Genomic DNA, 12,179 nt, shown 5'->3' with positions numbered 1-12,179 from the left:
CCTCGTTAAGCCGATGAGACTGAGACTGATAAGCAAACGCTCAAGCTCTGGCTGCCACATTTCTTTTCTATCTTTTTCAGAGCTCATCACTATCAATATATCCTTTTGATCAGTTTTTTTTCCACTTTCGCACTCCATGTTGGGAATCCACACATCTTGCAAACACCTTTGTAATGGAAATGGATTATGAGCTTTTCCCGGAGGAGTCAATCAAACTTATTGTGCTCCGTGAATGAAATGTTGTGAAAAGACGAGAGAGGGAACTGATTGAATGTGGGGGGGGCGCGGGGGGGGAGAGAAAAAAAAAATCAAGAATCAGTTTCCTTTCTTTCAGCAAAGGCCTTGTTTCCTCCTTAATGCCAGCGGTGATTTATTTTGACAGCTACCTCATTGAATTTTGTTTTATGCCAACAAAAAAAAAAGTCTTTGTTGGGAGTCACAAAGGAATAAAGAACGCGCGCAGACGGAGGAGAAAGCCCGGGGGAACTGAAAGAAAAGCGAGGCGCGAGATTAAAAAAAAAGATGAGACTTCTGAGGCCGCGGGAATAAAGGTGCGAAAGCTGCGGCTTGTGGCCCCGGCTGCGGACGGGCCGCCGGCCGAAGGCCGAAGTCCTGGTGGGCGAGATGCAACCCGGCCGAGGAGGTGAGAGCGCGAATCCAGGTCTATAATTAGAAAACACACAGTGATTAGGCTGCAGGCAGCAAGTTGACGGCCAGGAATCCACAGTTGAGCCGCTGGATTGAGTCAAGAGTGGTTTTCCAACTGGGTAGATGTCCAATACGAGAGCCGGTGAAGGTTCTGCCTCTCGGGTGAGACAAGCATTGACCAAAGTGATCGCTTGGAATGCATTTCAACCAGGCAGATTTAAAATTTGCAGGTGATGGTGTTTAACGGGGGAATTTTAATGTTTGAACAATGGAGGGTTTAGGTTTCACTGTGTAAATACAGAAGGACGGGTCTCGTCTCATCTGTCTCATCTCCGAGAACGCCTTGTTTTAATTTATTCAGTCATTTAACTGTCCACATCCATGCAGACAAAACACGGTTTCCATTTAGCTCAGTGGCTGCCTGACTGGAAGGAGAAACAATATTTTTGTTGGGTTTGTAGAAACACCTGCCATATAGCTGCGGCCCAGTCTCGGGCCTTTCTCACACATGCCTCCCCTTGATTATTTTTCCTTTGAAGCCATCTATTTTCTGTCCCAAAGCTCAATATTTAAACTTGCCGATAAGCCAGAAAAAGCTGAAGTAATTAAGGCGTTTTTAAAGAAGGGGAGGGGGGGGGGGGGGGGGGAAAGGCAATTACCCTGGACACTTTCTTTTTTTGTCCATTTTTTCAGGGTGCCAATCATTCCTCTTAGCTCCGGGAGTATCAACAGCGTTTAAAGAAGAGCTCAGCGGCGGCGCTGGAACGCGGTAAATTGTGTTAGCTGCCTCCGCCAGGACAAAGTGCTCCAGTTTCTAGCGGAGATCATGAGGCGTTTAAGCTGAAGGGGGAAACGGTTTGGGTGAAAAGGGAGGGGGGGAAAAAAAAAGACATCACGAGGAGAAGCCCAACGGTTTTAACAACCTCCTCCTGTCCAGACGGACAGCCCCGGCTCCGGAGTAACTGCGAGGGACAGCTAATCATTAGCCAGTTAGCCTCCATTACGGCCCGGGCAGCCCAGCCTGGTGATAAAGAACCAAAAAAAGCTCAGGGGCTCACGGTTTAATGATCCGACGATCAGCGCAGGATTTACAGCGGGCGGCCTTTCCAGCGCAGCCTCCCCTAAACAAAAGCCTCCTCCCCTTCTCCCAGAGCCGGGGCGCGGCAGCCGAGTTCATAAAAGCCGGGAAACAAAAGTTGGAGAAGCAATAAAAAAAATAATAAAACGGAGGAGACATCGATCATTAAAGCAAAGCTCGCGCTTGATTGGATGATAAATAAAAAGGCGAGGTGCCAGGATGAAACATTTCACACGCTGGGAGTTTTTACAGTGCCCCGGGCAGCTCCCCTCACTTTGTGTTTTTTTATTTATTTATTTATTTTTTCCCGTTTTAAAGGGGTCGACGCCGTAGCTCACTAGTTCGCTTTGAACCTGCAGCCATTTGGCGGAAAAACTTCATTTTGCCGTTTTCTGGCCCCTAGGATCATCTTTGATCGCTCCAGTCTGAGCTCAGACGAACCCTTCACCGGGGGTTTTCGAGCAGCACCGCGTCCGTGTAACAGTCAGGAGTTTTTATATGTTGCAAGCGCCCCGCAACGGCTGGAAACTACTCGGACAGAGTCTGACGGTGTGAATTCTCACGTCTCATTCCTCCTCTCAGCGGCCGGATCGGTGGGAAGCAGCCGGCGGTTCCGAGCAACACTGAAACGCTTAAGCGTCGAGTCAAAGTTACATCCCCAGTTCTGGTTCTGTCCGTCTCCACCACGGTCTGTCTCCACATGAGTTTGTTTTGAAGCACAGATTGAATGAGTCCACTCTTTTGCTAAAATAAATAAATAAATACTTTAGCTTCAGTTACGGTGCTTTCCCAGCATGCTGCTGCACATAAAGTCATTTAGTGACGCTGCCGCTGGTTAACCGTTTAAACACTGGGTCGCTCTCTGTTCTCCCTCCGCCTGGAGGCCTCACTTCAAGTTCTCTGGCCAATTGGTCCGAGTTAACCTTCAGTCTTCACTAGCCATGCGGATGGATGGATGTATGGATGTATGGATTTAAATGGGATGCTGCTGACCTAAACCCAGATATTGACCTAAATGGATTTCATTCATTTGTGCTGTTGTGCAAAGTCTTCATTTCATACACTCCCCCCCCCCCCCCCCCCCGCCCCCGTATCTTTAATTTTCCTCCCAGGCACCAATGAAGCGTTGTTGTAAAAAAAAAAAAAAATAGCTCTGTTTACAGCCTCTTGTTAAAATCCTGGTTTGCATTATCCTGTTAAACTGATGCTTTGATGCTCCTTCCACACATTTGGAAGGGGTAAAAACTCTCAAACAGCTGGGAGTGTTGTCACTAACAAATATTTTATCAGTGCAAATTTTAGCAGACATTTTCCAAACAGCACACCAACACAGGAAGTAACGGATGGACGTTTCTCATATCCGCGGAGCTCACTGACACATTGCTGGAGCAAATTTTGCATGACATGGGAAGTCTGGAATATTCGACGCGCGACATGCCGCTCGCATCAACAGTCGTCGCTACACCCGTGTTGCCCCCCCCCTGCAGGAGTTTGACTTATTAAAAGAGTCAGCAGTAGTTCATACAAATTTTCGCAATTTGCTCCGTCGCTCTTCCCGCAGGACCTCCGCCGTGACTGATGGCGCGCCGTCCCCGGCTAATATGCAGACTTGAAATTCCGCTTGCCGAGTCGGCGGGAACGCGAGTGGCTCGTTTACAAGTCGGTGGTTGGAGGGAGGCGGTGAGGGGGGGGGGGGGGGTGCAGCCTGAAAACTCAGAAGAGTTATCGGAGAAACGTCCCTTAACAAGGTAGCGAGCGCATGATTTGTCGCGACGAGGCTAATTGGTAATTAGCCGGGACCGGGGTGGCGAATCCAAACGGCGGCGTGATGGATGGTGACTTTAACGGCGGGGCGGTGGTAGGTCCCCCCTCCCTTCTAGACACCCACCTCAAGGTCCTCCACAGCTGGAGACACCCGGGGATGAAGATAAGTGACGACAGCGGCTAGCTAAGACTGGTGGACGGCATAGACTCGGAACCTTGGACAGAACCTGCCCGCAATTTTTACTCATCTCAGGAGGCCCCTCCCCTGTCACCGCCCCCACCCCACACCACCACCACCAACCAGCAGCGGGGTTTGAATGCCTCCGCTGTGAACTGGGCCAAGGATCTGCCAGCGCGCCCCCACCCCCCACCCCCGAGACCCTCACGCAATTCCTCTTTGTGCGCTGAATGGGCACGGCACGGCCACGTTTTCCAAGGCGCCCCCTAATGCACCATAGCCGGACCACAAAGGCAGCGTGGTAATTTGCCAGGGATAATGACGCCGGCTTAATTCGGCCCCAGAGGCCACATACAGAAACCTTTAAAGAGAATCCCCTATCTGGGGGAACACCCCACCACCACCACCACCACCCATCCACCCACCCCGCCCACCCGCTTCTTCTTCTTCTTCTTCTTCACGTTTCTCTCGCCGTCTCAGTCCTCCTCCATTCCCCTCGTTGGCCTGAAAGGAGCTTGTTTTCTTCCGGCTTATTGTCCAGCCTGAACTAAATATCGGCAAACAGCAGCGGGGCCCGCAGGAGACGCCGCCGCCAAAGGAAAATGAGACCCCCTGATTTCCTCTCCGAGGAGCCGGAGGAGATCAACACGCCTCGCGGTGAGGGGTAGGGGGAGCGGACGGGCTTCTGCTGCTCCGACACAAGAGGTACAAAAGCAGCAAGTGTAGAAGGGTTTCCATCACTCTCGGAAATGCGCAAAACCTAAATAAGCGTAATAAAAAAACTGCCGAAACACCTCAAGTGGAAACACCTGGATTTCAAAGTTTATTGCAGGTATTACAGACGTTTCAACGTTGAAATATAATGCAAAAGTGCAATGGAAACTTTTTTCGCATTTACACGAAGGACTTAACACGTGACATCACGTGACCAGTTGATCACAGCTCATCTGGGAATTCCTCGATCACAATCCTCTCCCTGAATCCCCTTTGCCTTTGCCACACACATGGATTTCGCTGATGAGCTCTCGTCCGCCGCCTTTGACTTTTTGTTCAATATTGTCAAGGCAACTGCCGTGAATGTAACGAGTGCATTGGAACACACCATGTCCGTCTTTCGCCACAAAGAGTCCAGCGAGATGAGATGTCACGAGAATTTGCGAAGCTAAAGCCCAAAACGCCCTCCAATGGAAGGGCGAACAAAGCGCAATTGCACTTTGTCGAAATTTCACAAATGTTGCTTTTATTTTGTGGCAAACTGGAATGGAAATTCAGCAAGTGAAGCCCAACGAGGGGAGCAGGAGCAAGATGCCGATGATAGTAATTAAGGAGACTGAGGAGAAAGGCCAGGGTTGAACACGAGCGTTTGTGTTGTCTGAGATGACTTGTTGTTTGGATTCCACCTCACGACAACATGGGATTTGATTCAGGGGATTTTTATTTTATTTTATTTTTATTTTTTTATGCATTATGCATGTAGGCTGCTGTGTTGTAGCAAATCTGTAGGTTTAGCTGCGGGGTTGGAATGGTATTGAAAACCAGCACGGCGGTAACAAATCAGAGTACAAGCTTTTTTTTCCAAGCAGCTGGAATTTGAATGCATGCAAAGAAAAGAAACAGATCCGTGAAAGAAGTCCCTTTGTCGTTCCAAACAGCCGCAATTTCACAGAACCGTGAAACAGTCACTAAGTTCCACAGCCCCACCTTTGCTCTATTATGAGATCCGAGCGCAAAGGATGATGGGAAGGCACGGGTCGATGGTCCGTGGTTTCCACTCCCTGCACTTCAAGATGACTTAGAGTGGAAGTTTGGAATGCTCAACCCATACGAAGCACGCATAAAAAGATTATCCGCTGAACTGCTCCTGAATGAGTAAATATGAGTGAGAATAAAGTAAGCAATATAAAATAGTTCAGAAAAGTAATGGAATTGTTACTTGATAAAGTATTTATTATACACAGTATATGTAAGTCATCAGTTTTGCCAGGGTAATCCCGTTACATTAGTCTATTACTAAGAAGTAGTTTAATTACAGTAGTGGATTACTTAGTAATAGATTACTCGCCAACACCGTTTATATTACAGTTATATTCTATAGGATGCTGGGCGTGAAATCACAGGTTTCCTCCCCGTGTGGGCCCCTAAAACTGAGGGGCCTGAAATATGCAGACGAGTGGTCTGCTGCGCTGGAGGTGACGCGCTGGCTGCGCCTGTGTTGCAGCATCACAAAGATTCGCTGATTTAGTGGAGCGCGAGGGCGAGTGAGGTAAGACTCGTCCGCCAGTCTCCCAGCATCCCCCTCATTCCGGGCGCTCCGCACAACGAATGGAATGAAAGGCTTCAGCTGCAGGGAAAGAGTCCCCGCCTCTCCGTCGCAGAGTCGGAGAGAAAGAGGCGAGCGTGTGAGAGAGAGGAGGTGGGGATAACCAGGATCGCCTCATTAGAGGGAAGTCTGGCGTTTCTCAACAGAAGGAGCAAAGAGACGAACCGAAAGCAGCGAGAAAGAGACGCGAAAGATAAAGGAAAAAACAAACCGACAAGTCGGCCAGAGGGAAATAAACACGTACTCACCAGCTAAGCATCACTGGGGTGAGTTGACAGGGAGGGGGAAGGGGGGTGCGTCTGTCCTTTTCAAAAACTGGTTCTGGAGGGAGAGAGAGAGAGAGAGGGAGGGGTGGGGGGGTGAGTCTCGTAAACAAAGTGCCAAACTTATCAGCGGAGCGGCGAGTGCGTAAGAGGAGACTTTCACAGGCGGCTTTGCATCAGCTGAACAACCACGAAAAGTTCAGCCGGGAAGAAAACTGCTGAAACGCTTGCAGTTACTGTAAAGAGAAAGACAGGGGATGCAAACGAGGCGGGCGGCCAACTAATTGCGTCGACGCTAATGCCCGGAAAAAAAAAAACTTTTTGATCTCAAATCCCGGATTGGAAATTGGAACAAAGAGCGCAGTTGGGGGGTGTGGGGTTTGTACGGCAACCCGGAGGAGCCCCGCGTCGGCCGCTTCTTTCGCCCGCGCTCCGAGTGGCGAGAGGTGATAAGGAGCGATTGTTTACTGCCGCTGGAGTGGCTCCGCGAGGGTCCCCGTAATTACCTGGGGGCTCACGCAGTGCGCCCCCACGAGTTAGCGGAGCCTCCGGCGGCGCCGATGCCTCTTTGCGGCCTCCCCGAGCGAAAAGTGAGTGTGCACGTTGAGCGCGGGATGCTGAAAAATCCTGAAACCTCCGACTACGGCCAAAAATGAGAAGCGACACTGGGAGATATTAAAAAAAAAAAAACTGAGACCAGAATAAAAACACTGTTTAATAAAACCCAGTTTAAAAGGTCCAGAGCTGTCAGGAAGAAGGGGGAAATAAAATCGACAAAATGCAGTTAGAAGGGATTTGCTACGGAGCCGAGCTGAGAATTTAGCGCTGAGCAGCGGGAAGCGTCCGCTCAACCCGCACCAGAAGAAAAAGTTCCCATAATCTGCTCTGTCAGGGTGGAATCAGGCTTTATTCGCCGAAACAAGTGAGGGCGAAGAATTCTCATAAAGTGCTTAAGCTACACAATCACACTGTGGGACACACACACACACACACACACACACACACACACACACACACACACACACACACACACACACAGCTGGGCTGCCTTTTTTCCCGCCCGAACATCCGTCTCAATCTCAGACGATAATCGTCATTAAACCCTCGGCTCTTATTTACTCATTTATTTATTTCGCTATTTGCTTTTGTTGAGCAGATAGCGGTGCGTGACATTTACATGAAGCAAACGCAGCCCGATACGCGGCCGGCAGATAACAGGCCGATAGCGTCGGCGGGCCGCAGTCAGGGCGGAAAAAGAAAAAACACTGTGGGCAGAGCTTTATCTTCCGGGAGAAAACTTGAAGGCAACATCGGCGCTCAGTCAGATAAACTCCTCTGTCGGCGGACGCGCGCGGCCTCGGATCGCGGCGGCGTTACGAGGACATTTAACTGCGTCCTCTGCAAAAGAACGTTAACCGCCGGTGACAGCAACGTCAACAAGGCGTAAACACGTTTTTTTTTTGCGGAGGGGAAACAGTCGGCGTTGCTTTTCTTTTTTTTCCTCCTCTTTCTTGTGAAGTGAAAGATTCCTGAAAGGTCGACGGAGCTGCTCGACTCAAAGCTGAGGGAACCAGGCTTTCCATCACGCCACCTGACGCCTGTTTATATACGACCTGGCCCCGACCCTGACGACCTCCATCTCAGGGTCCAAGGTCAAATTTCTTGATAGTAGAATTGGCCACTAAGACATAAACAGGGCCATTGCCGAGGCCCTGCTCACATATCACCGTTAGAAATGGACCCGTCCCTGTTGCAGCATGCAGGCGAGAAAAAAAAAAAACCAATTTCAGAGCGTTTGTCTGCTGATTACTCACACAGACTCGACCGGCTCTCGTTAATTAAGTGGCAGCTCCTTTAAACAGAGCTCGCCGCTCCGGACAGATCAGTTATACATCGGTTAGCTTCAACGCTACGGGCTGCACGGCTGAGCGGCCAGCTCTGAGAAATGAGGGAGGGCCAACAGCCTCGTTCAGAGCCTCATTCAGGAAGCCACTCCGGCGAACACTGGCGGACCGATGGAGAATCGCATTTAGAGGTTTTTTTGGTCAATGCTTTGTCTGTAGAAGGACTCTAGATGTCAAATATTTCTTCTTCTTCTTCCTTTTTCAGATGCTTATTTGTCCTCCAGTGGCGCAGCACCGCATATCTTTTAAATAATATCCTTTAAAAAAAACAACAACACCAAAACACCTCCAGAAACAGCATATTTAGCCCTCTGTTTACAGCTTTCTGTTAAAAAAAAAAAAAAATACATACATTACTGGGTTTCAGCTTCTTGTTAAAACTGGTGCTTTGTTGAGCCTCCCACACAATTGTGAATTGTGATCCCCCCCCCCGACACCCCACCTACTGACTGTGTGATTTAGCGCATCCTTTCCGGAAAGCGGAGCAAGTGAAGGCTGAAAAGTAATGTACATATGTTTTCTCATTTCTGACAAGCATGGAATTCATCCATGAAATTAATTTTGGGGCCTTAAAAATAAGTCACACAATAGCATTAACTAACTGCCTTCACCGTACGTCTCCAAACTGGGGAAACAATATCACATTTTGTGCTAATTAATTAATGTGCTGGGGGGAAGGGAAAAAAAAAAAAAACGTCCAGGGGCTGGAACAAGCAGATTTTAGAGCCATTGATGCAGATAAAAGTACTTTGTGAAGCAGTCTGCCTGGAAAGCCTAATCTCAGACTTTGAGAGAAGCAGTCGTTAAAAAAAAAAAAAAAAAAAACGATTCTGCTTTTTTTTTTTGTTTAAAGTTGTTTCACAGTTGTCAACCGTTGACTCTTTTCACCATTTCAATTCAGTTCTTGTGCGTCAATAAAGTGTTTATTTTCTTTTCTGAAACAGCAGTCCCGACTTGGACGTGGAGGGCAGAGTGCCAATCAGCCACAGGAGCGAGCGTCACCTGAGGGTTCCAGTGAACACGCTCTGCAGGTTGTTACCAACGGCAGCAGACACTGGAAACATGACGAGTTACTGTTTAAACTGGTGATGCAATGGACGGGACTTATTTACAACCTCCATAAAAAAAAAAAAAAAAAAAAAAAAACTTCCATTGTCCGTCTAAAGTTCGAACACTAGACATGACAGCAATAACAATAATCGTCCGAAAAACCGATGTTTTCTGACGCTAACGTGTGAAGCAGTGTCTACGCTCAGCTTTGCTTGGCTGTTCCACTTCTCAGTCAGCGCTGCTAAAACACACAGCAGGACCCGACACGCTGAAGGGGCCGCCTGATTTCAGGTGGGGAGCACTAAACGGCAGCGGGCCGGAGATTGCACATCAGTCTACTTCACAGAGGCCTCGCAGCGGGTGAAGTGCGTCTCGAACTGCGCCGCACGAATTTTCCGTGCACTCTTCATGCAAATCGCGTGCAGACGCCGCCGCCGCGGGTTTTTCTCGAGCCGTTCGGGGGCCATTGTGGGGGGGGGGGGGGGATTATCCACTCCTCGCCGATGGCCGTGATTGTTGAACATTTACAATCACCGCAGAGGCAGACGTCCCCGGCGGCGCTGGCGTCATCGCGCCGGGAGTGACACCGCGAGACGCAGAGTGCCTCGAAAGCTGTCGGAGAAGCTGCCAATTCGGTGCCACGGTCGGGGAAACTTGTCGTGGCTGTATTTCTATTCCACTCGCGGTACAACGAGCTCAAACCGCTCTATGCCCCGTTTGCTCTGGGAACGAGCCGGTGAAAAGGAGCGGGGACGATGAGCAATGTTTGCAATCTTAAGCGAGAGTCAGGCCAAAGTTCTGGAAGTCCGCCCTCTGTGACATCACAAACAGCGTTGGCGAGTAATCTATTACCGAGTAATCCACTACTGTGTTTACATTACTTTTTAGTAACCGAGTAATGTAACGGGATTACGCTGGCAAAACTGGTAATTATATCATAATTTCTTTATCAAGTAACAATTCCATTACTTTTCTGAAATATTTTGCAAGCCGTCTTATTATCCACAAAATGTGTGAAATTTAGAAAAACAACCGAAAACGATGATGTCACAGATCGATGATGGCGCCGTGCATGCAACGTCATTGACTGAGTTCATGTCGTCTAAGAATATTGTAATTGTATTGTAATATACGTCATGTGCAGGAAACGAGACGTTCTCAACCGTTACTTTCTTTTTTTTTAATAAAGTGATTAGTAATTAGTAATGGAGTACTTATGAAACAAAGAGGTAATTAGATTACTTTTTAAGGAGTAATCAGTAATCAATAGTTGAATTATGGAGTAATCCCAACAACACTTTTCACAAAGGGTCCAAGACATCTTCAATGTTAGCAACATTAGCCTTAGCCAGGCGTTGGGCAGTCAAAGATTCAGCAGGATGCTAAAAGTCCACGATTTTTGAGGTGGTGCTGTTAACAGAAGGCTAAACATGCCATTTGCTGGAGGTATTGAAACAAATATATATCCAAAGGTGCCCCACTTAAGTCAGGGATGAAAAATAAAAAGCTGAAAGCTGGTAATATGGGACCTTTATGATTTGTTTTTAATTATTATTTTGCCCTTTTCTCTTCGCCTTGGAGAATTGCAGCAGCACACTCGTCTTGCCTACAGTGGCAAGGTGCTGTTGTGGGTCATTATTTATAGCTTCAAACGTGGCATTAACCACGGCATTAATCTCTTCATTTCTCCATTTAGCCGCATCGATGGTGCTCCGAATGCCTCCCCCGCTGTAATCGCCATCTCGATGCAACAGCTGCCAGAATCTTACGGAGAAAGTCAAAACTCTGAAAAGGTCACTGAGGCTCATTTCACCCTCAGCTGGAGAAGCCCTATACGACCCGCGAGTCGGTGGACTTACACTGTTGGCATTCAGGATTAAAGCTCCATGAAATAGGAGCTGAAATGAGAATGTGTGGAAGAACCCAGTGTGAAGCAGGTCCGCAACCGGACTTTGTTCTCCGCATCCTCGGAGAGCTGGATCAAGGTTTTCGGGGGTTTCCCAAAAAAAACAAATTGTTGCCATTAGCTTGTTACCGCATCATGAAAAATTCAGGCAACAGTTTGTTTTGTTTCAGCAGCGAACTTCCCTGGGTACATGTTTCGGATAAAGACGACCCAGGTGATCGTTTCCATGACTGATGCCGATGGGCAAAAGCGCACAGCTGGGAGAGCGAATGGCCTAGAACGGCCTGGGGCCTCAGCGCAACATTATACTCATGAGCCAATTATTGATGTCCAAGTCCAAAAACGTGGAGCGGCCAAATGGCGGCGATGCTCATTTCCAAGAACGTGGGCGCGACCCCAGAATCTGCTAGCATGAGGAGCAAGCGCTACGCGGCAGTTAGCCAGGTCTGTCTAACACGGACTATGACACAATTCAGGTTTCTTATGTGAGCCCATGCAAAAATGAATTGCCCACCCCTGGTCTAACAACATGTAATTCACGTCCGGGTTTAATTAGGAAAATCACAGTGTCGTGGTTGTTTAGTAGGTGGGATGGCTTTTTTTGGCCTCAGCGTGCCTGGGCTCATTAAACAGAGAAAACATGATGCCTGGTTTGACTGCTTGAAAATTAAACCTTCATATTCTTCGGCACAAATTAAGACAATCCAACAATTAATTGATGAAATGAGAGAGTGGAAAACAATTCGACTTAAAAAAAATATTTTTTAAGGTGCCTTCCAAACACTTAAGTCCTTTAAGATCCAGAACCATGTCTAAACTTGCGTTGTATGTAATATATAATATTGCAGAATGATCATGTTTTTTGAGTCATGCGACCAGCATTCTTTCCATCAAATCATCAATCAAACTTTTATTTATTTATTTTTATTATTATCAAGAACTAAATCCCATCTAAAGAACAGCGGGTGTGTGGGGGGATGTCATATAAAGTTTGGCAGGTTTATTCCCACTGCAGCACTTCCTGTCATTCCTGCTAATCAAAGGTGAGTTATGGGAGTGACACTGGAG

General features: G+C 48.0%; 1 protein-coding gene across 5 annotated transcripts in view; it reads right to left on the bottom strand.

Annotated features, from left to right (window-relative positions):
• The window catches only part of sema5ba (sema domain, seven thrombospondin repeats (type 1 and type 1-like), transmembrane domain (TM) and short cytoplasmic domain, (semaphorin) 5Ba), a 173,808-nt gene that overhangs the window by 137,548 nt on the left and 24,081 nt on the right, over positions 1 to 12,179 (bottom strand). The window contains exon 2 of one of the 5 annotated variants that reach the window (XM_076031000.1): positions 6,237 to 6,309. The exons of the other annotated variants lie outside the window; for them this stretch is intronic. The gene's annotated coding sequence lies outside the window, so the exon portion shown is untranslated. The remainder of the gene's footprint in view (positions 1 to 6,236; positions 6,310 to 12,179) is intronic. 5 annotated transcript variants of the gene reach the window in all.

Source organism: Nelusetta ayraudi, unplaced genomic scaffold (assembly GCF_046127955.1).
Source record: "Nelusetta ayraudi isolate G7.1 ecotype Tasmania unplaced genomic scaffold, CSIRO-AGI_Nayr_v1 ptg000031l, whole genome shotgun sequence".
Lineage (NCBI taxonomy): Eukaryota > Metazoa > Chordata > Actinopteri > Tetraodontiformes > Monacanthidae > Nelusetta > Nelusetta ayraudi.
This window is presented reverse-complemented; position numbering and strand designations above follow the sequence as displayed.